The sequence below is a fragment of the Cryptomeria japonica genome, chromosome 3, assembly GCF_030272615.1.
Source record: "Cryptomeria japonica chromosome 3, Sugi_1.0, whole genome shotgun sequence".
In the NCBI taxonomy this organism is placed as follows: Eukaryota; Viridiplantae; Streptophyta; class Pinopsida; order Cupressales; family Cupressaceae; genus Cryptomeria; species Cryptomeria japonica.
In genome coordinates this window covers 409470853-409495188 of record NC_081407.1, presented here as the reverse complement: position 1 = coordinate 409495188, position 24336 = coordinate 409470853, and positions in this window count along the sequence as shown.

The window sequence follows — 24336 nt, the reverse complement described above, 5'->3', positions numbered from 1 at the left end:
TCATTGCCCTCTTGCTTGGAGAAGCTTTTGTCATTTGTATGATAGTAATACTGAGAAAAGGAAAATTGTCAGTATTACAATGATACAATTGACCAATCATGTTGTTCATCTAAATTGAACAATCTTCATAAAATGATGCATTTTAGGTCATTAGGGTTCCAAAACCCTCTTTGATAACTTGATATGTCTGTAGTAAATTGTATGCAAAATCTCAATTTAGGTGTGTACAATAAGTGAATTTCAAGCTTATAAGCTTGAAAAATTCACTTATGAAAAGTATGGAATAGAGGTGTAATTAGGGTTTCTAAACCCAATTGCACTTTGGAAAAACAAACATAGGTGTAACTTGGGTTTAGAAATCCAAATTACACATAAAAAAGTGTAATTACAAAAGAGGTGTAGGGCGGGGTTATAAACCCACCACACACCTTAGTAATTATTCAAAATGGTGGACGGGTTTATAACCTCGCCTTACACCTTGGAGGAAGGAATCATTTTGGTGGAGGGCAGGTTTGAAACCCTGCCTCATAACAAGAGATAGGCATGAAGGGCACCGGTGTTTCGCAGGGTGGTAGACCAGCCATACACCATGTTTGGTGGATGGCAGGCCTACAGCCCCACCAAACACCATAAAATTTGTTTATCACAACAAAAAACAAACAATGAATAGGGTGTGGGGCGAAGTCACAGACCCACCACGCACCATTGCAAAGAGGTGGTGCGTTGTGGGCCTATGGCCCAACTTCACACCACAAAGGAAGAATAGTGCAATGGTAAGGAATGAGCATGGTGGGTGATAGGGTTGCCAACCCGCCACACACCATTTTGTATGGTGCACAATGGGCCCACAGCCCCACCACACACAATACAATGGGAAGTACAATGTAAAAAACATAATTTGGTGCCCAGGGTGAGCTCAACGACCCGCCACGCACCACACATGTTTATGATGTGTGGTAGGCCTTCAACCCTGCACAACACCATAAACTGAGAAGTGCAACACTAAATAAACATCGATAGAAAATAAAGAACCGTCACACGAACCATTGACTGAAATAACATCACAAATGTGATATCATTCGGGCCAATGATCTCGAGTGGCATCACATTTAGGAATGAAAAGACAACTATTCAAAACGAACAGAGAAAAATTATGCATCAAAAATGGAAAAGGTTTTAAAACCCTAAATAACCAAAAATAAAAATACATACCCAGATAAGAAAATTGAATGAATCTTATTCTCTTGACTTTCAACAAGCTCAATCAGACAAGAATACCAATTGAAATGAAGAGAAAGACTTAAAAATCAAAAGAGATAAAGAGTCCCATTCAAATTCTACGAATGGGCATTTAATAACTGAAGTGTAATAAATATGTGCAAATCGGGTTTGTAAACACGATTTGCACCTACAAGGTGTAAATCAGGTTTACAAACCTGATTTGCACCTAAAGGGGTAAAACAAGTGAAATGAGGTGTAAATTGGGTTTACGAACCAGATTTGTACCTAAAGTTATACTTAGTGTAGATTGGACTTGTGAACCTGATTTACACCTAGACTACACACTTAAGTGTATAAGGGACGATCAAGGGAAAAACACACTTACGATGACAATGATGTCTCATAAAGCATGCATATAGAGCATTGAAACCGCAAACAGGCAAAAATTTGTGGGGGTACCCATAGATTTTCGTAATGTAAAAATTGAGGATAACAGTGTTATTTGGATTAAGAACACACAGGAGTTATTTGAAAAAAAAACATGTACACGCTTTTATGAAAAAAACATGCACATGTTATAACACGTACATGTTATGGTAAACAAGCAAACACATGTACATGTTTTGCTAACATTAAGCCAGAAAAGGGGCTAATTCCTTGGGCCTTCTCTTAGTTATATTTTATTTTTCTCATTTATCTTTCTTATACTTTAAGTTATATTTTATTTATATATTGACAGGATGTTTGAGAATGGTTTCAGTTCACTCTCTTTGTCTTTCTTGATCTCTAGACCTATCTCTCTTCCTATCACTCTCCATCTCCCTCTCTCGCCCCAATCTCTCTTATCATTCTCTCATCTCTCCCCGATTTCTAAACCTATCTTTCTCACCCTTCTACTCTCTCTTTCTCTACCTTTCCTTTTGTACTAATCTCTATCTCCCCTCTCTCTAAATGTTAATGATGATAGCTCTGGTCGGTATCCTTAGCATAACCGACAAAGCTAATCTAAATGTTCAATTGGCCTTTCGGCCTTGAACATTAGATTAATAAAACCCGTCTACTGTTGCATATAATGAAACCCGTCCATCATATGTGCTCTGAAATTTACTTATTCTATTTGCCAATTGCTGCCAAACAGTTTACTCTCGACACATGTATATATCCAATCATTAACTTATGATCGATATTTTATTATAACCAGACAACATCATAATTGCTATCACTGGTTTTCTTGGTAATCGATTGGGTTGTGTATTAGTTAAGTCTTAACTGATTATTAGTGAATTGGTTTGATAGAAACCACCGGGACTCTTGGAGTAAAGAGTCACTACTTCTCAGGAAGTTGTTTAATATCATATATCAATATGATACAGTTTTCATTTCGAGGGAGATCAAGTCGATGATGATAGAAACAATGAATACGGCTATGATAAGAGTTAGACTATAATACACTAAAGGATAAATTAATCAGATAAAACTACTATAATTATCTAAGCATACATCCATGGTAGATTGAACAACACTCATCATCAGTGCTATACTTTCAAGGGAAAGTGAACATTGACTATTATCCACGTGTTGTCTTGTCACATTCGTGGGAAGTTAGAATAATAATACAACACAAGCTATATACTCTTCTGATAAAATTAAAGTAAACTATATTCCTCAGTCTGATCACAAAACTTAACATGGTATCAGAGCAGCAATACGATATTGGGAATATAGATGGCCTGCATGGAGGAAGCATGGAATACATTTTCACTTCCAGTCCGAGTGAAGAAGCCTCAGTCTGCGTGAAGAAGCCTTCCGACTGTGTGGAAGACACTTATAGTGTTGTGTGGAGGCTGTGTGAAGTGTTGCATAGAGAAATTATGCATCAACTTATCTTCAACACAAAATATAGCAATGAGCAGGGGAAACTCTTTATGCATCATTGCTTGAGCATTCGATACAAACCAATGATGGGTCTGTAAGAGATCATGATCCGTGATTACTAATGTCATACATCGGGCAGTGGAATTCATATTATCACGCTAACACTGTAAGTTGGGGATTGAAACAATATTTGCGGTATATAGAGGTATGATAGACTTTGTGTTATCTTCGACAGACAAAGTCCAGTCATCGAAGTCTGTAGCGTTTAGCACTATCATCCAATGACTATCGATCGTAGCGTGGAGCCACATCTGTAATACCATCGCCAATTATATTGTTCTTCATAATTATCGGAGTATGATGTAACTCAATTCCGATAGATCATTATTCGCAGGGGTCTTTCTGTATGGAGCAAGGAACCAAAAATTCCTTTACAAAGGATATCGACTAAGACAAAGATAACATTTGTGTTTGGAGTAATTAATGGTGGTAGTTAGTTAAGACTTAACAACAAGCCCATGAGCATGAAAAGTTACGATTTTCATATTCAATCGATCTGTTTATGTTATGAGGAGGTGGGATCTAATTATAGAGAGACCTAATGAAAATGATACATGTCTCTTAGAATGTAACCCTTGTCATCGTACAATATACATAAGGGAGTTGGAACTCATTCAATCAGACATCATCTGATTTTGTGCCACGATGCCCCCCCAGGAGTGAAAATTGATGGGCTTTCTCCACGATTGGAGCCGTTGAAGGAGTTAATCAGATTATGACTAGGAAGTTAATATCTTTGTCTAAACAAGGGCTTGTAGACTATGATACTTCAACCAACCATGGGTGCAATGGTGGATTAATGGATGTTGCATTTCAATTTGGAGAATGGTGGTATTGACAACAAGGCCGGTTACCCTTATAAGGTTCTGGAAGGTGCACGTAGCATGAATTGGTATTGCTAATTAATTCTAACTATAAGGCCAGAAAGAACAAGACATTGACTTAAACCAAGACGCTCTCTCTGCACCACATTATACCATTGTACAAGTGTGTGTGTTTTTTTGAGTCAAGAATATTGTGATGTGCTTGAGGGCCCCCTAAACCTATCGGTTCATCACGATGGAGTTCCTTAATAATTTGGAATATTGAAGGGATAATTGTCTTCATTTGGAGAGAGAGGGGCTTGCCCCTGTTGTCCTTAAGGACTGAGTTGAGACATCTCTTGAAGAGGAAGAGTCTTTACATATTGTGATTTTTACCTTCAAGGAAGAAAGATAAGGAATCCAATGGTGCTCTTACATTCAAAAGAAAAAAGGATATTTCAGAAATCCAATGCTTTAGATGTGACAAATATGGTCACTACGCAATGAAATGTCCAACCAGGACTATGCCTCAAGCTTCCATTGCGCATGTTGGTGAGACTATTCCACAAAAGGATTTAGATGGATTCATATTCTGATTTGAAAGAGGCTATAGAGTTTTGAAGTTCTATTTGTGATGACGAGATTAAAATTCAGGAGAAATATGCAGAGGACTTTAATGGAGATTCTGAGATTTTGTATTTCCATTTTTTATAAAACAAATATCTACTTGCACAGGTGCAACAGTTCACTTGTGAAAGCCATAGAGGCACTTGTGCTGGTAATGATGGCATCTAGGATTACAAAGCCAAGATTGAGACAAGAGGGCTCTCTCAGTGAGAGGGAGCATACTGAAAGGGGATTTTGTTTTAAATCTCAAGATGATCATATTCCTACCTAGGTCTTGATCTTATGACAGTAGATCCATGGTGGTTTTGGATCTAGCACTTCCAACTGTATGAGGATCATACTAGATGATTAGAGTCTCCTAAAGAAAGATATATTCCATGATTGGGACCATGTGAGTAGGGGATGCTTCTGTGATAGACGGAGTAGCTAAGATGATGTGCTTCTATTGATATCCAAGGATCTTGGTTATATTGGTTCAGAGGGAGTGGACCATGTCAAGATGGTTTATCTAGTGATCAATCCAAAGACTATGATTCATGAGATGGAGTCCCATTTATGTAGGTTGGAAGGACTTTATGTTGACTTTTAGGTCATGATATTCTTGGATAGATGAATACTTGGTGAGCTTGGAATACACCAAGAGTGATGTAGACTCCAACCTTTTATTTCATGAAAGGTCAAAGCATGTGGAGATCAAGTATCGCTATGTTAGAGACATGGTGGAAAGGTATGATATTCACTAATGTATTCTTCTTTTCAAAAGATGTTTTAAAGTGTAAACTCTTGTGATTGCATTTCTCTTTGAGAGAGACTTAAGGAAAAAGCCCTTATCTACACCCTCTGATATGGTTCATGGTGGATGTCATGTGTGTGACTCCATGACAATTTTTGGTTCAATGCTTGATGAGCCCGTGTGAACATTATTGTGAGGTGACGATCTCTCAATAGTTAACACTTGTACATCTGATCATTATCGTAAGGTGATGATCTCACGATATTGATTGATCATATCATTATGATGGATATCATGGGACGTGATATCTATGGATATGTCGTAATGGCTTATATCTCTAGTAATAATATCTATGGATATGCCATAATGGTGGATATCATGAGACGTGATATCCATGCATAAGCCATAATGATGGATATTACATAAAGAGATATTCATGGTGGATTTCATGTGATGTGAAATCCGTGGACATTCCATGTAGTAATATCTTTAGATATACCATAATGGTGGATATCATGTGAAGTGATATCTATGGATAAGCCATAATGGTGGATATTACTTGAGGAAATCTCTATGGTGGATATCATGTGAGGTGATCTCCGTGGATAAGCCATAATGATGGACATCACATGAGGTAATGTCTATGGATATGCCATGTTGTTTTTTATCACGGTGAGATGATAACTATGTGACTTAGAGATTAAGAAGGATACCTCCCAAGCTAAGAGGGAGTGTTAATGATGATAGCTCTAGTCGGTATCCTTAGCATAACCGACAAAGCCAATCTAAATGTTCAATTGGCCTTTCGGCCTTGAACATTTAGATTAATGATACCCATCTACACTATGTGTGTTGCATATAATGGAACTTGTCCATCATATGTGCTCAGAAATTTACTTATTCTATTTGCCAATTGCTGCCAAACAATTTACTGTAGACACATGTGTATATATCCAATCATTAACTTACGGTCGATATTTTATTATAACCAGCCAACATCATAATTGCTATCACCGATTTTCTTGGTAATCGATTGGGTTATGTATTAGTTAAGTCTTAATTGATTATTAGTCAATCTATTTGATAGAAACCACCGGGACTCTTGGATTAAAGAGTCGCGACTTCTCAGGAAGTCGTTTAATATCATATATCAATATGATATAGTTTTCATTTTGAGGAGGTCAAGTCGATGATGATAGAAATAGTGAATACGACTATGCTATGAGTTTGACTATAATACACTAAAGGATAAATTAATTAAATAAAACTACTATAATTATCTAAGCATACATCTATGGTAGATTGAACAACACTCATCATCAGTGGTATACTTTCAAGGGAAAGTGAACATTGACTATTATCCACTTGTTGTCTTGTCACATTTGTGGGAAGTTAGAATAGTAATACAGCACAAACTATATACTCTTATGATAAAATTAAAGTAAACTATATTCCTCAATCTGATCACAAAACTTAACACTAGACATGCCTCTACATCCCTCCTTCCCCCCTATTTTACTATTTATTTCTCTTTATCTCACTCTCGTATCTCTCTCTCTCTCTCTCTCTCTCTCTCTCTCTCTCTCTCTCTCTCTCTCTCTCTCTCTCTCTCTCTCTCTCTACATACCTCCCTCTCACTCCCTTCCTCTATTTTTCTACATAGATCTCCTTCCCTCCTATTTCTCCCCTTCTATCTCTACTTATATCTATCTCTCATCTCCCTCTCTTTATACTTACCTCTCTCTTCTTCCTGACCTACCTCTATTTCTCTAAATAAATCTCCCTCCCAACCTCTCTCTTTTTTCCTACATCCCTCCCTCCTTCCCTCTCTCTACCTCTCTAATTATCCATCTATCTACACTCTCTATCTCCCCTCTCTCTTTCTCTATTTATCTCCTATATCTCTCTCTATCCATCTATATTCCCTCCTACTCTCTTTATCTCCCCTCTCCTTCTCTCTACCAACCTCTCTTTCCATCCCTCTCTACTTTTATCTCTCTCTCTCTCTCTCTCTCTCTCTCTCTCTCTCTCTCTCTCTCTCTCTCTCTCTCTCTCTCTCTCTCTCTCTCTCTCTATATATATATATATATATATATATATATATATATATATATATATATATATATATATATATATATATATATATATATATATATATATATATATATATATATATATATATATATATATATATATATATCCCTCCCTACAAGACCTCCATTTCTATCTTTCCCTCTATCTCCTAAACCTTCCCTTGCCACTTCCATCAAGCTCACCTTTTTCCCAACTCTCCCTCTCTATTGTCTCTTTCTCAACCTACATCTCTTTACCTCCCTACCTATTTCTCTACCTCTCTCTCTTTCTTTTTCTCTCTACTTATCTATATCTACCTACCTCTCTTGCACTCCCCTTGTATTCTATTTAAGTAGATACCTAGATAGATATAGAGAGGTGGAGAGGGAAGGAGAGATATAGAGAGAGGTGAGATTGATAAAAGTGGAGGGGAGAGTTGGAGAGAGGGAGGGAAAAAGAGGATTCAAAGAAAGGGAGGGTAGATAGAGACAAATAGTTAGAGAGAGAGTATGGAGAGGGAAGGAGAAGGTATGGAGAGAGAGAGAGAGTAGTATGGAGGGAAGGAGGTAGAGAGTTAGGGGAGATAAAAGTAGAGAGGAATGGAAAGAGAGGTAAGTAGAGATAGAGAGGGTAGATAAATATAGTTTGATAAAGAGAAATAAAGAGGGAAGGAGGGAAGTTGGGACCGAGAGAGGTAGAGAGCAAGATTTATGTAAATGAATAGAGGTGGGGAGGGAGGGAGGTAGAAGTATGTGGAGAGAGGGAGAGGGGAGATAAAGGTAATTAGTCTTACAATACTGAGAACATAATCCTAAAAATAAATTAGCTATTTTGTATTAGTTGCAACTATTTCTTATTTTAAACAACCAATTCTTGGCCTTCACATACAATGGACATTATAAGTGGCGAGAAATACAAACTGTATTTCATACCTTTATAAAAAAATGCAAAGATTAGATATTTCCCAACCACACACAACCTTCCTCCTTCCTCCCTTTGTTGTTCTTTTATCTAAATTTTTTCTCAACAATCTCTAGCTTTCTTTTTTCACTACCACACAAGCCTTCCTTGCTACATGGGAGTAGAAACACCCTTCCCAAGGTGCTCGGTGTTAGAAGATTTTTAAAATTCTTTTTCCTTGTTGACAATTGGCAAGTGTTTCCAAGATAGGTATTAGCTTTTCTTTATTTTATTTCCTTTTCCTTGATGGATAAGAAGGGTTACATATCTTTTCAAGGTACTTAATAAAATAACCCCTTTATTTTTTAAATTCCATTTCAACCCTTAGGTCCCACTTATATTAGAATTTCATAATGTAAAAGATAATATTAACATTGTATTATTCCCACATCATACATTATAATCACATTATACATTATTATGAATACAAAATTATTAATAATATAAATTTTAATTCCTAATTTGATTTTGATGAATAATTAAATAGTTAAAACACTCTCCAATGTATCCTTCCTAATGTGAATTGCAATCCAAGAAAGTGATAATGTGTGTTCATGTGAGTGGATTCTCACTCAAATAGCCCCAAGATGGCTAAGCTTCCCATTCTAGTGATACTCTTTCTCAACAAAAAACTTATTCATAACGGCCATAACTACCACATTCTTTGTATCATTAAAATACTTAAGTTTAACAATTAGATAAATATCCAATTAAGCAAACATAGAAGGATATTATTATAGAAATTTAGGACCAAATATTATGATGATTAGGTTTTATATTCAAATAAGCAAAAATTACAACTATTACAAAATTTTGGGTTGGGTTACTATTAGGGTTGTGACATTTTTTTTCTTCTATTTTCATTGGTGCATATACACTAAATATTGTAAAATTAAAATCATATATAAATTCTTTTAACTCACACATGATCCAATTCTGATCTTTCCTGATATCTCTAATCCTGATCTTGTTCGATTTTTGCAAGATACCCAAACCCCCCACTATTCTAGCAAATTCCTAGAATGTGTTGCTCAAAATATTGCATTGTTTAAGAAATTGACTCACCACCTTTGTATCAATTTTAGTTTCCTGTATGAAAACTAAATTGACCAACATATTTTCCAAATGATTCTTGGTCACACATCTTTTGTTAGGATGTTTGAACCCCTAACATTCCAAGTTTCTATCTTCATTGCCCTCCAAGGGAGGAACCCCTCTCTTGGATCTCCATATGTATTCCTTGATATTAGAAAACACTTTCTTAGTTGCCTCTTTCTCCCTCTTTTATGTGTTTCTATTTCCACCCTTCCCCTTTCCCACCTTCAATCTACTACCTAGAACCTTTCATTCAAATTGGCTAATTCACATTGGATCGACAATTTCAACTTCACCAAGGTCCGAGTACTCTTCATATTACCCTTACTAATTCATACTCCCAATCTCTATGTTCTCAATGCATCCCATATCCTCCATGTTTTCTAGAATTTCATTTATTTTATCTCTTGTATCTCCACATTCCCTCGTCTTCAGTTCTTCAACCTTATCTTGGCTGGTACTATCTATTTTGTTCAGAATTTCTTTCTTTGTAGCATCCTCTTTGTGAACCTTCTTCAATATTGACTCCCCTCCCTGCACAACCATCCAATCCCTATCACATTCTATTTTTCTCTTATTGTGATGAGGGACATAATCTAATCCTCCATCTACGCCTATATCTGTGTCTTTGTCTAATTGTAGCAGTTATGGTTTGATCTAGTCTCCATCAATTTCTTCCTTGATCCATCCTTGTTTTTGGGAATCCATTGCTTTTTTTTCCCATGGGAACATGAGATCTCAAACTGTTGTTGGTTGCCACATTGTAGGAAAAAATACATCTTCTCTTCAATGTTGACCTTTTGTAGCCAAACCCTAGTTGAGGTGATCAATCAAATGATGGGAGAGATCTTATTGACCACGATTAGTTTTAGTTGGGAGTACACAATCGAGACACCGTCTGCCATATCCACCATAATGGTATAGTTCAACTGATCTGTTGGAAGAAGTAAATTAATTCATCACCTGTCACAATGTAGACAGGTCTGTCAGCAGAGGCAAGGAGTACCCTCACACAGTCCTTAGTTGATCAACCGCCATCTTCAGCAAACCATGTGCAAACTTTAGCTGCCCACATTTGCGTCGCATCTCACACCTGCCCATAATAAATTTTGTATCTTACTCTCTAGAAGAGTCTATGTAATATTTTTCTATAAAATAGAGATGCCTGAGACTACAGCCGCAACTCTCAAGTTTAATCTAAGTTGCTCTATGTTCAGAGTTCTCTTTCTTGTTTGTGTTGCCTTCAAACTGGTATCAAAGCCAAGTTCGTGGAAGCCATGAAGGAGATTGTTGAAAGGTGCAGAAAGAAGATTGCATCCATTGAAGACAAAGAGAATCCACTGTAGCAAGAAATGTGAACCCGTTCCCCAACATAATATTTTATGTAGAGTTTGTTGATTGCAGCGAGAGAGGAGAGATCAACTATGTGGTGTCTCTGAAGATAAAAAATTATGTTTGCCGCCTAAACAAAAGTAAGTCACTGCTATTTTCTTTTCAAGTGATGCTATGTTAAAGCTATCATAAAATATTCAAAGGAGGAATTCATGAATGGTCAGGCTACGCTTTGTTCTTTGATCTTGTCCTGGCTGGTATTATGTTTTAAAAATGCAAGTGATATTGTAATGTGTCAAGAGTTCTTGTTGTAACTATTCAAGATCATAGTAGTTTACGAAAAGGGGGAAAGAAACTGAAGTATGCACTAAACTAATATAATAAACAATATGGCATCAAGAAGTAGTGTAGCTCAATCACAAATTCCAATTTTCTGTGGCAAAAGTTATGAATTCTGGGCCATAAAAATGAGAACATTATTTTGTTTTCAAGAGGTATGGGATATTGTTGAAAAAGGGTTCCTTGAACCATCCGATGAGGTTGCATATCTAGCATTATCATCAGAAGATAAAGATAAATTAAAATATAATAGAAAAAAGGATACAAAAGCATTATTTCTAATTCAACAAGCATTAGATGAATCTATTTTTCCTAAGGTTTTTGTAGTCAAAAGGTCTAAGATAGCATGGGACATATTAGAAAAACATATCAGGGGTCATCAAAGGTTAAAGTTGCCAAGTTGAAAACAGTTAGGCATGATTTTGAAAATCTATGTATAAAAGATTCGGATTCAATTGATCATTTTCTTAATCAAGTAATGAACGTGGTCAATCAAATTAGAACATATGGTGAAGATTTTTTTGATCAAAAGGTTGTTGAAAGAATTCTTCATAGTTTGCTTATAAAATTTGATGCCATTGTAGTTGTCGTTGAAGAATCTAAATATTTGACACAACTCTCCATAGATGAGTTAATGGGATCACTTTTATCTCATGAATCTATAATGAACAAGAATAATGATTCTTCTTTGGAGAATGTTTTTAGATCACTAGTGTCATTTGGCAAAGGAAGAGGAAGATCGAACTTCAAAGGAAGAGGAAGAGGTAGAAGCAGAGATGTACGTATGAGCCCAAATCAAGAAGAAAGAACAAACCAGTTCAATCAAATTTTTAATAGAGGATGTGGAAGAAATCAATTTCAATTTTCAAGGTTTGATAAGTCTCGCATTCAATGTCATTATTGTAAGAAATTTGGTCATTTGGAAAATTAAACTAAGAAGAAATGGACAAACATGGTGCTAATTACTCAGATATGTCTGATAATAACTTAGGAAGTTTATTCATAACCTATAGTGTTTCTCAAGAGAGATATAGGGATATGTGGTTTCTAGATAGTGGTTGTAGCAACCACATGACTAGTAATAAAGAGTTATTTTTTAGTCTAGATGATTTTGTGAAATCTGAAGTAAAGTTGGGAAATAATAGTCGAGTATCTGCAATGGGAAAAGGTGTTATAAATGTTTTGACTAAAAATTGAGAAGAGAGATATATTCCCGATGTTTTGTTTTGTGCCTAGATTAAAACACAATCTAATGAGTGTTGGACAATTGATGCAAAAAGGGTACAAAGTTTTCTTTGATAATGATGTTTGTACAATTTTGGATAGAAATCCTAGTGATAGGTTAATTTCAAGGGTTGAGAAAGGAAAGGAAAGGGTATTTTATAGTCCTCGATGTTAGCCATCTATCTATGGGTCTACAAATGGGTTAGAGCCCTATGGGACTACCTCATACTCCTTGCGGGAGGTACCTAACTGCACTACAAACGAGGTGTACATACCTTACACCCTTGTGGGATTTGAACTTGTGACATCTCTTTCAAGAGCACAAATTTTCCACCACTAGGCCAACTTAGGTTGTACCCCCTTTAGATTCATTATATCCAAGGAAAATAGGAGGTCAATTTCAAGGCAGTGCCTTTAGACCAAACATGGGTTTGGAATTTAAGATATTGTCACCTTCATTTTAATGGTTTGAGTTTATTACAAAAGAAAAATATGGTGAAAGGTTTACCACCTATTGTGCAACTAAGTAGTTCATGTGAGAGTTGTATATTGGCAAAACAACATAGAAAAATCTTTCTAGTAAGGAATTCATATAGAGCAAGAGCACCATTGGAGTTAGTTCACACTGATATCTATGGACCTGTTAGAACCTAGAAATAAATGAATTTTCCATAAAATCATGATATCCCACTACTATCTGAATTATTTTCCCACTATTGTCTATATAAATTTAATCAGAATAATTAAATTTATCAATTCCCTATCAAACATAATTCAATGTGTTTTCTAGCTGTAATGTGGTGAAAAAGGAGGGATGGAAAGATCAAGAGGAAAGCTTTTCTCTCCTCAAGAAGAGGCGTGAAAGTTTCACAAAAGCTTCTCCTCAAACCTTCTCATGCATATTACATTTAAAAGAAGGGGAATTCACTAGATCTAATCGTGAGAGAGAGAGAGAGAGAGAGAGAGAGAGAGAGAGAGAGAGAGAGAGAGAATGCTAAGTGAATTGACAATGAATTTGGAAAGTGAAAGTAACCCTTCTTTTAGAATGCAATAGGTTGAATTATGCAATTTAAGACTAAATGTAAATGTGACAAAGAAATGCCTATAACTTGAAATAGAAAAGCGGGATGAAGTTGTGCACCTGGAATTAACAGTAAAATGTCGAGACGAAGCTCCCCTACAAATTTGGGAAAATTTGTCGGGATCATGTTGAAAGTGTATACGGTCCTCCAAAAATCCACGCACTGAAAAGGTTTTTTTTACCTTTGAAAATGAAGTCCAAATTTGCAAATACAGTTGCACACCTGCAATCTACACACAGAAAAGAGAGAAAATGTTGTTGAAATTGGGGATTTGCCTTTAGGTCAAACCCCAATTTTGGAATTAACCAAATGATGAAAAGTACTTGCAAGTAATGGAAGTAAATGACTAAAATGGAATTCACCTCTAGAGAGGATGCAATTGAAATGTTGATAGAGTTTGAAGGGATATGTAGAATTGTATGCCACAAGAGATCTCCTCTTCAATGGTTGAATCCTTGACTTGAATGCAACACCTAGCCTTGAAAGGAGACTTGAGAATACTCAATGCTTGGAAGGAATGCTTGAATGCTCGATTTCGCTTAGGATCGCAATTTCTACTTAGTGAACTCATATATCCATCTTAACTTATGCAAATGGGAGAGAGAATGCATCTTATATATTCATCAATTAGGGTTAATTGAATGATTTTTTCGTCATAGGCCAACATAGGGAAACTTTTCCTGCTTCCAAAATGCAAAGCCCAATGAAGGATAAATGCAGAGGGGGCCCAAAATAGGGCATGGACAGGGGCGCCACACCCCTATCCTGCCCTAATTCAGGATAGGAATGAGCAACTGGGAGTCCGGGATGTGAGGAAATGCAGTCTTCGAGTAGTGTGAGTATGTCTCGGGTCTCGATTCAGGCTTAGAGATTCATTTCGCCAACGTGAAGACCCAAATGCGGTCGAAAATTGCAAGGTCACAATTTTATGATGCTACATTTAGCCCCCCCTTTAGCGGGAGTATAAGTGTACGCCAATACTACTAGTAAAGTACAAGGAAACAAGATTGAAAGACTTTCACCACGTCAAGGAGGAAAGATATACCAAGACCCTAGTGGACTAAGGATCTTACAACTGTGATTGACAAAGTAAAAGGGAAGATCGATCAAGAGAGAGAACAATGACTGCAAGTAGCAATGTTTCCCTCATTATGAGTCATGAAAAGTGAGGATACCAAAAAATTACAAAGCAAATCCAAATTCACTAAGTAACTTTGAGTATCAAGAAGGAAAATATGAGTGGAGTGTATGCCCCCACATTAAAGTGATCGAGAAAAATTCATCGGGAGTGATTGCTTTAAGGTAGGATACACCCAAGAGAGAAAGAAAGAGAGGGAGCACGTTATCATAAGGATTTAGCCCCCAATTGAGGAATAAACCCAAGGATAATGAACACAAAACACAAAGCATGAGGTAGTTTCACTTTCCTTGGGGTCAGTATATTGTATGATAACTCATGTATATCATATGTATGTGTGCATAGAATAATCGACATTCCTCAATGAAAGGAAACTACCTTGGAAGAAAGGGAATAGAAGGTGTCTTTTGAGTCAACATGAAAGAGAACAAAAGATATCTCAATGCTTTGCATCATCCTCAAGTAGACACTACTAGGGAACATAGAAGAATAGGGAGACACATAGAAGAATGATCACAAAAGAGCAAGAAAAAAGAGAAAGAGGTAGAGAATATACTATGCTAATGCAACTAATCTAGCACGTCATCTACATCCCGATCTTGTTGATCACTATTTTGGGAAGGTGGGAAACATGCAAGAGGAGTGACATCGAGCACAACAAATGGAGCTATCACAAGATCCAAACAAGGACTATGCTCATGTGCTAAGTAACTTTGTTTGATTCTAGGAGCTAGGATTAAGGCTTTTAAAAACACTGCAGATAAATGTTTGTCAACATCAACATATTCATAGTCACTATCAAAAGCATTACGAGTTGTATTTCCATCATGAATAACATTTTCACCTATTTCATCATCAATATTTATAGAAAGAGGAGCACGAATATGAATAGGAGTAACACCATCACATGTTTTTTGCAACTTATGATTTGGAAAGGTAAGTTCAACATCTTGTTTAGGAGAAAAGGGAATCATGTCAACTATTGGAGTTTTGGGAGATTGAATGTTTTGAGGAACGGCTTCACGAGCTCGAGCACAAATGCTTTCATTAGTGTTCTCTCGCACAATGTTTCCGTCGAGTATTAGCGGAAGACTGAGAAGAAGGAGGAATATTTGTTGAAGGAGGAATATTTGTTGAAGGACGAATATTCTCATCTCTAGTAGTTGGAGGTTTAGGTTGAACAAGAGGAGAAGCATGTCTCTTCTCTCTATAAGAGCAAGGAGGTGGAACTACACCATATAAAGGAGGAATGTTTGGTGTAGGAAGGAGACTAGGTCCATCATGAGAAGGAGGTACAGGTCTAAATTTAGGAGGAATATTATTGTTCATCTTAGGAGAAGTCATAGTTTCATCCATAGGAATAGATTGAGAATCTTCCTTAGGAGAAAGATTAGTTCTATCCATCAAGGGAAGAACTTCATCTTTAAGAAGGATGGGAATATCAATTGTTGGAGTTCTAGGTTGGCTTAAGGATAGGATCATATCTTTCTTCCACTTTTGATAAGATTGAAAGAGAGCATCGCTTCTCGGTTGAAGAGATTGAAATTGTTGAGGCTAAAATAAATCGATAGGAACACCTGGGATTCTTTCAGTTGGTCGAAATAAGATATGATTAACAGTTATGATTTCTCCATTGTTGGGAAATTTCAAACACTTATGGATTGGAGAAGCAATAGCCTTCACGGAAGATAGCCAAGGGTAGCCTAACTTACATGGAATTTCTCAAAAGAAGGAATGATAACAAAGTTGACATCCATAGATTTAGTGTGAACCTCAATAGGAAGTGTAATAGAACTAATGGTAGGAAAAGAGAATCCATCAAATAACTTAACAACCACATTTGTATCATCATAGATTGGTTTATGCAATCATAAAGTAAAGAGATACTCCTCAGTGATGACATTAACCATGCAAGAGGGATCAATAAGCACACCATGACAAGGTATTTCCTGAATCTTCATAACTATGTATAGAGGTCCATCAGGTTCTCTAATGGTCCCACTAGGGTCAAATGTGATACATAAATCTTTAGGTTTTCTTTGTTTCACTACCATATTCACCAAATTTTGAACCATAGTGGTTACATTAGAAGGAGAGAAAGGAGTATGTTCAGTCTCAATCACGTTAGAGGTATGAGTGCTGGCATTTGGCATAACTGATGTAGATAAGGTGATGAATTTGAAGTTGGATGACTGCACCGGTAAAGGACAGAAGTCTATCTGTGATGAAGAGATTGAGATTCTATGAATAGATGACATGATCAATTATTTGTGTTGTCATTGCTGGCAACTGATGTTTCTGATGTTCCTGATGTTTTGTTTTGTCATCTAAGTGATTTGGTTTACTAGAAGACAGGGTTTACCGGCAGTGAGCTAAAGTCTATGAAATAGGACTTTAACCGGTAAAGCGGAATTATTTTGATTGGATCGGTCGATTAGCAATGATTGGTGATTTGTGGTTTGGATGGTGAACTTGTATCATGGAAAGATGTATATGACTGTAACTGGAACTTGTGATAATTACCGAAAGGCGTGTTTCAAATTTTTGATGAAGTTTTGCTAAGGTTTTAGTAGGGTTTAAGGACCAGTGTAGAAATCATCAAACCGGTAATGATTTATGTTATGACGGTGATCGACAATGAGTCTACATGAAGTTGGTAACATGGCACAACCCATGTGAAAGATTTAATAGATGTTTTCACGTGATTCAAGGAAGATTTTCTTGGGAATCAACGAAACGCTTAGTAGAGTGTTTTGAGGATACAGATCGGATTTTCGTGATGAGTTAAGATCAACCAGCGGTTGATATTGCATTCTAATTTGTTATAATAATTTGGATAGCAATCTATGGTGATCTTTTGTGATCTAATTGTAAATTCATGATGTAATTAGGTTTTGTGGACGACCTAGTTGAGATGGCTATTTATGTTGACATAGTTGATGTTTATTGTGTCGGTGGTCTTAAAGAATGTATTAAGCCATCCAAGTGAAGTGTGAGATCTACCTAACAGTTGCAGAGTGTTGAGTATAACTGGATCTGATCAAGCAAGCAGAGAAGTGCAAGTAAACAAATCATTTTCTTACTGTTGTTCTCTAACAATTGCAACATGTTAAATACCTTAATCGGGTAGGTTCTAACATGCCTTAAACATTTAATTCCCCTAACAGGGCAGCTCTCAAAAGAGTGTTAAATCCTCTCACGAGGTTGATCCTAATAGATCATCAAGCTCATAATCAGGTTGCAAGGCAAATCCCCTAACCGGGTGACTCCTAACAGGGTCTACTCTTAATTGGACATATCGTAAGCTCCTAACGGGACATACTTCAAAAGAGTACAAATACTTGTGGGTGCCAACTCCCACTATTTTTTTTTCCCTATTTTGGTTTCCACATCAAAAACTTATGGTGCTCATGTGTGGAATGTTTTTCATGTGATGTTCTTGTTTATATTTCATTTCATGCATTATTTCTGAGATACCGATTATGATGTTTTATCAAAAGGTTATCAGAGGTTACTGGTATTGATAAGAAGTTGTTTGTGAAAGTATTTGATCTTATTGATAAGGTTAATGAGTTGGTAATTGATCAAGTTTATATGATTACTTTGGTGGTGAAAGTATTGGTAAATGATTTGATTAATGTGTTAAGAAAATCTGATATAAAGGTTATTAGATCTTATTACAGGAGTTGAGATATTTGAAATGGTTTCAAATCTGAGACAAGTTTGATTTTGAGTTAAAGTTTCAATTGGTCTTAATACTGATTCACCCCCCCTCCCAGTATTAACTAGAGCCTCATAGGATTAACAATTGGTATCAAAGCTTTGGTCCTCTGTGTGCAGAAAGCCTAACCGCTTGAGGAAAAGATTCTGAAGAATTCAAGAGTATGAAGAAAGAGGGTCCTAAGATCAATAAGGATAACTACAAGATCTGGAAAGACAGAATGAAGATCTACATCAAAGGTCTTGGTGCACAATATTGGAAGCAATTTGAAACAACATATGTTTCTCCTACTACTACTCCCTTGACACCGGCTGAACTCAGAGAACAACAAGATAACATGCAAGCCCTAGAAGCTATTGTAAGTACTTTATCTGATTTGGAATATATTGATGTTCAAGGATTGGAAACTGCAGGTGAGGTTTGGGAAAAATTAGAGACAATATATGGAGGAGATGAGCATGTTCAAAGAGCCAAAGAGGAAAGCTTGAGAGGAAATTTTGATGACATGAGAATGCTTGAAGAAGAGAATATTGGATAGTATGGTCAGAGAATCAAAGAAATTGTTGGTGGAATTAAGAGTGCTAGAGGCAAAATAGAAGATGATACAATAGTAAGTAAAATGCTCAGAACTCTTCTACCTCAGTATGATATAAGAGTACCGACAGTCCAAGAACTTAGATCTATTTCAAAGGATAAGGTAACTGTTGATTCATTGATTGGTAAGCGTACAACTTTTGAGTTAAATAGTTTTGACAATAGTGTGACAAAATCTACTGAATATGCCTTTAAAGCTTTTGTTACCGGTTCATCTGCTAGAAAAGGAAAAGATATATGTCAAAATCATTAGTACAGGACAAGTCATGGAACCAACCGGGGAAATGAAGACAATGAAGATCAAGTGATGGAACTTGAGGCATTGTTAGCAATATATTTCCAAGAGGCACTGGTAAGTATAAAGGAAAGCTACCTTTGAAGTGTTTCTCTTGTAATAAAATTGGTCATATTGTTGCTAACTGCCCTAACACCGATAAGAAAGAAAAGTTTAGAAGATTCAAAGGAAAGGGCAAGAAACATTGTTATGTTGCAGTAGATGAAGGTGTGATCGACGAGGAGTCGGAAGAAGAAGATGACAATGAAGAAATTGTGTTTTTAGTTGTGAAGGAGGAACTATCTAATTAAAAGGCACTAGTATCTCATATGGAGAATAGTGATGAGTGCATTATAGACAGTGGTTGCTCACACCACATGACCGAAGACAGAAGTAAGTTCATAACCCTTAATGAATTTGATGGAGGTGTTGTTAGATTTGGAAACAACTCTCCTTGCATGGTGAAAGGTAAAGGTTCAATATCTCTAAATGGAAAGAGTAATGTTGATGATGTATTTTGGGTTGATGGTCTTAAGCATAATATTTTAACTGTTAGTGAGTGTAGCGTCCTAAAATTGTGACACTTGCAATTTCGACTGCATTTCGGTCTTCATGATGGCGACGCAACACGCAACCTGAATGGAGACCCTGAAACTTGCTCACGACACTGAAAACTGCATTTTTCAAGCACCCTGGCCTGAACCTCCTTGCACCCTGCTGTCCCGGGAGGTGGGACCAGAGCGCCCAGCGCCCTGGTCCCTGGGTCCTATTTTGGGCCCGGTCTCCTAAGGGGCTTGGGTCTTTTTGTTTGCAATTTGGAAATTAACTTTCCCTGGTCGGCCTAAGGTCGGGAAAATCAGTCTATCAGCCCTAAATGACAAGTATATAAACTACATTTTCCTCTTTCATTCGACATGATGGAAAAAGCGTGGAAAGTATACTCAAGCATTCAAGCATTCAAGCATTCCTTCAAGCAATTGATCATTTCAAGTCTCCATTCAAGGCTAAGTGTTGCATTCAAGTCAAGGATTCAACCATTGAAGAGGAGATCACATATCACATACTACATACTACATGCTACAACATACAACATCTAAACCTTCGCACATAAGGATACAAACATCCTTAGAACAAGGTATTAGTACTTGTTTTACAGTCATTTACATTTACAGCTCTTGCTCATTTCTTGGTTAATTCCAAAACCGGGGTTTGACCTAAAGGCAAACCCCTAATCCCTAACCCCCCAATTGTCTTCGCTTTTCTGTGTGTAGGTTGCAAGTACGCGGCTGAAATTGAAGATCTGGAATCCTTGTGCAAAGACGAACAGATCCCCCTTCGTTTCGCGGATTTTTCGGAGGACCGTGGCGCCGGGTGCCATCGTCCTGACAACTTTTGCTCAAATTTGCAGGACAGCGCCGTATCGACATTTTACTGCTAATTCCAGGTCCGCAGCTTCATCCTATAATTCGAACTCAGTTTATAAGCAAATCTTTGTCATTTTCTATGCATTCCTAGCTTAATTCCTCTATGCACATTCTTTACAAAAGAGGGTAGCCTTGCTGTCTTAACCCTTGAAACACATTTAGCATCCAATCTTGCATTGCGTGGGATTGGATCTAGTGGGTTTCAACCCCTCTTTTGAATGTAAAGTCTCTCCCCTAAGTGAAAACCATCGAATCCTAGCGAACCTCCCTTCTCTCTCCTCGGAGTTGGAAGAGGGGAGAACAACTAGGGTTCGATCGCGATTTTCTGCTTTACAGTGAGCTCAATGATAAAGGTTATTTGGTTGAGTTTAAGAGTGGAGTCTGCAGAATTCTTGAAGGTAATGGTGAACTGATTTCTACCGAGAAGCAAACTAGAGGTAACTTATTCCATTTGAATGGTAATATTAATAATTGTTTGGTTGCAAGAATAAAAGATAGTTGGTTATGGCATAAAATATATTGTCATGTTAATTTTGATAATTTGATTAAGATAAGCAAGTCAAGTGTTGTAAGAGGATTACCCCAACTTGTCAAACTGGATAGTGTGATATGCAAAGATTGTCAAATCGGTAAGATGACCTCTATTTCTTTCAAGAGCAAGAATGGTATTTCTGAGAATTTTTTAGATTTGGTACACATACTGATCCTTGTAGCCCCATGAGAACAAAGAGTTATTATGGTGATAGGTATTTCATGATCTTCACCGATGACTATTTTAAAATGATGTAACATTTTTGAGAGAGAAATCAGAAGCATTTAATAAAGTTAAATCATTTAAAGCCCTGGTTGAGAAGGAAACTGATAAGAACTTGAAGTGTTTAAGATCAGACCAAGGAGGTGAACTCACATCTGATGAATTTGTTAAGTATTGTGATGAATAGGGTATAAAGAGACAAATGTATTATCGGAGGACACCACAACAAAATGGCATAGCAGAAAGGATGAACAGAACAATAGTGGAAGTTGCAAGAACCATGTTATTACAGGCTAATGTATCCAAAATGTTTTGGAGAGAAGCGGCTTGTACTGTTGTATATACTTTAAACCAAGTACTAGTAAAAAGAGGTAACAATAAGACACCCTATGAGCTATGGTATGGAAAAACTCCTTGTGTTAGTTATTTTAAAATCTTTGGAAGTCAATTTTTAATCAAGAGAGATAACTACACTGAGAAGTTTGATGCAAAATCTGATGAGGGATTTTTTCTTGGTTACTCTTCTAAGAGTAAGGCATATAAATGTTACAATAAGAGAACTAAGAAAATTGTTGAAAGTGCTAATGTAAAAGTTGATGATTTATATGATAAGTTTGAAGGTACAAGCATATCTGAACCTGAAAAGGATAATAATGAGGAAAAGTTTGTGATCATTGAACCGGAAGCAAAGAATAATGAAGAACCGACAATTGTAGAACTAGGTGCTCAACCGGTAAGAGGTGATAGTGAGGAAGAAGATGAAGAACCTGATGAAGAAGATACAGAACCGACATAGGCCATACCTAGATATGTCAAATTGAATCATTCACAAGAGTAGATAATTGGTGATAAGAATGCAGGTGTGCAAACCAGGAGAAAGATTTGAGAGAACTCATGTTTGATATCTACAATTGAACCCAAGACAGTTAAGGAAGAACTAAAGGATGATTATTGGGTTAAGGCAATGAATGAAGAATTAGATCAAATTGAGAAGAATTGGACATGGTCACTTGTTCCTAGACCGAAGGATAAAAATGTAATTGGAACAAAATGGGTCTTTAGGAATAAATTGGATGAAGAAGGAAGGATTGTAAGAAACAAGGCAAGGTTAGTCTACAAAGGGTATGCTCAAGATGAAGGAGAGGATTATGGTAAAACATTTGCACCTATTGCTAGATTAGAAGGTGTAAGGATGCTACTGACATTTGCTGCATATAAAGGATTCAAATTCTACCAAATGGATGTCGAGTCAGCCTTTCTGAATGGGATTCTAGAAGAAGAAGTATAAATTGAATAATTGGATGGATTTTCCTTGACTGATGATAAAGACATGGTGTGTAAATTGCACAAAGATTTGTAAGGTCTTAAGTAGGCACCGAGAGCATGGTATGAGAGATTACATGCATATTTGATCAAGATTAGATTCCAACGTACCAGTGAGGACAACAACATTTATTTGAAGACTGATGGAGACAAGATGTTGATAGCAGAAGTGTTTGTTGATGACATTAATTTTGGTGGCAATGATGATATGTGTATGGACTTTGCTGATATAATGAAATTTGAATTTGAAATGTCTTTAATCGGTGAAATTAAGTTCTTTATTGGCTTCCAGGTTCAACAATTGGATGGTGGTATCTTTATTTGTCAAACCAAGTATATCAAAGAGGTGTTGAAGACTTTTGGCATGTAAGACTGCAAGTCGGTAGGGACACCGATGGTGACTGGTTGCAAGTTGTCAAAGGAAGATGATTCCCCTGTTGTTAGTGAAAAAGAGTGCAAATCTATGATTGACAAGCTACACTATGTTGTCCATAGCAGACCGGACATTGCTCATGTTGTTGGATTAGTGGCTGGATTTCAAAAAGAGCCTAAAGAAAGACACATGGTGGCTATGAAGAGAATTTTTCGATATCTCAAAGGGACAGTAGAGTATGGTTTGTGGTATTCCAATAAAGGTGATTTTACTTTAGATGTCTTTACTGATGCTAATTGGGCAGGTAATGAGGATGATCGAAAAAGCACAACCGATCGAGATTTTCTACTTGGAGGAAGATTAGTGGCATGGACGAGCAAGAAACAAACTTGTGTTTCTCAATCTACAACTGAAGCTGAGTATGTAGCTACATCCATGAATTGCACGCAGGCAATATGGATGAGATATGTGCTAGAAGGATTCAAGATAGATATGTCAGAACCGGTGACTATCTATTATGATAATACAAGTGCAATCAACATTTCTAAGAATCTTGTACTTCATGCTAGAACCAAGCATATTGAATTGAAGTATCACTTCCTAAGGGAAAGAGTTCAAGATAAGGAGGTGAAGATGTAATATGTGAAGAGGAAAGATCAATTAGCTGGTATCTTTACTAAGCCCTTACCGAAGGCTACCTTTGAGTTTCTTAGAGGTAAACTAGGGGTTAGACCCCTACACCAGAAGAACTAAAATGATGGAGATCCATCAATCCTATGTATTTCATGTTTATTTTTCACTAAGGATTGATGAAGGTACAGGCTACTCCTTTGGGGAGTAAGTCTGATGTAAAGTTCTGATTTAATGCTCTGTTATAGTTTTTCTGATTTATGTAGCAGAGATGATGAAATAGGCAGCAACATAATTAAAGACAAGTGATGCATTTACATCTTTGGCATTGTTGTCAAAGGGGGAGAAGAAAATAATAGAAATCAGATATGGCATACATGTGAGAAGTTGAAAGATCAGATTGAGTGAAGCATTGGTTAAGGGAGAGATGACAAAAGGAGAACTGACAAAGATGTGATATTGGCAAGCAAGTTGTAGATGACGATGTTATTCTGATTGTATATCTTATTAGTGTTTCCATCAATGCCAAAGGTGGAGATTGTTGGCATTTGGCATAACTGATGCAGATCAGGCGATGCAGTTGAAGTTGGATGATTGCACCGGTAAAGGATAGAAGTCTATTTGTGATGAAGAGATTTAGATTCTATGAATAGATGAGATGATCAGTTATTTGTGTTGTAA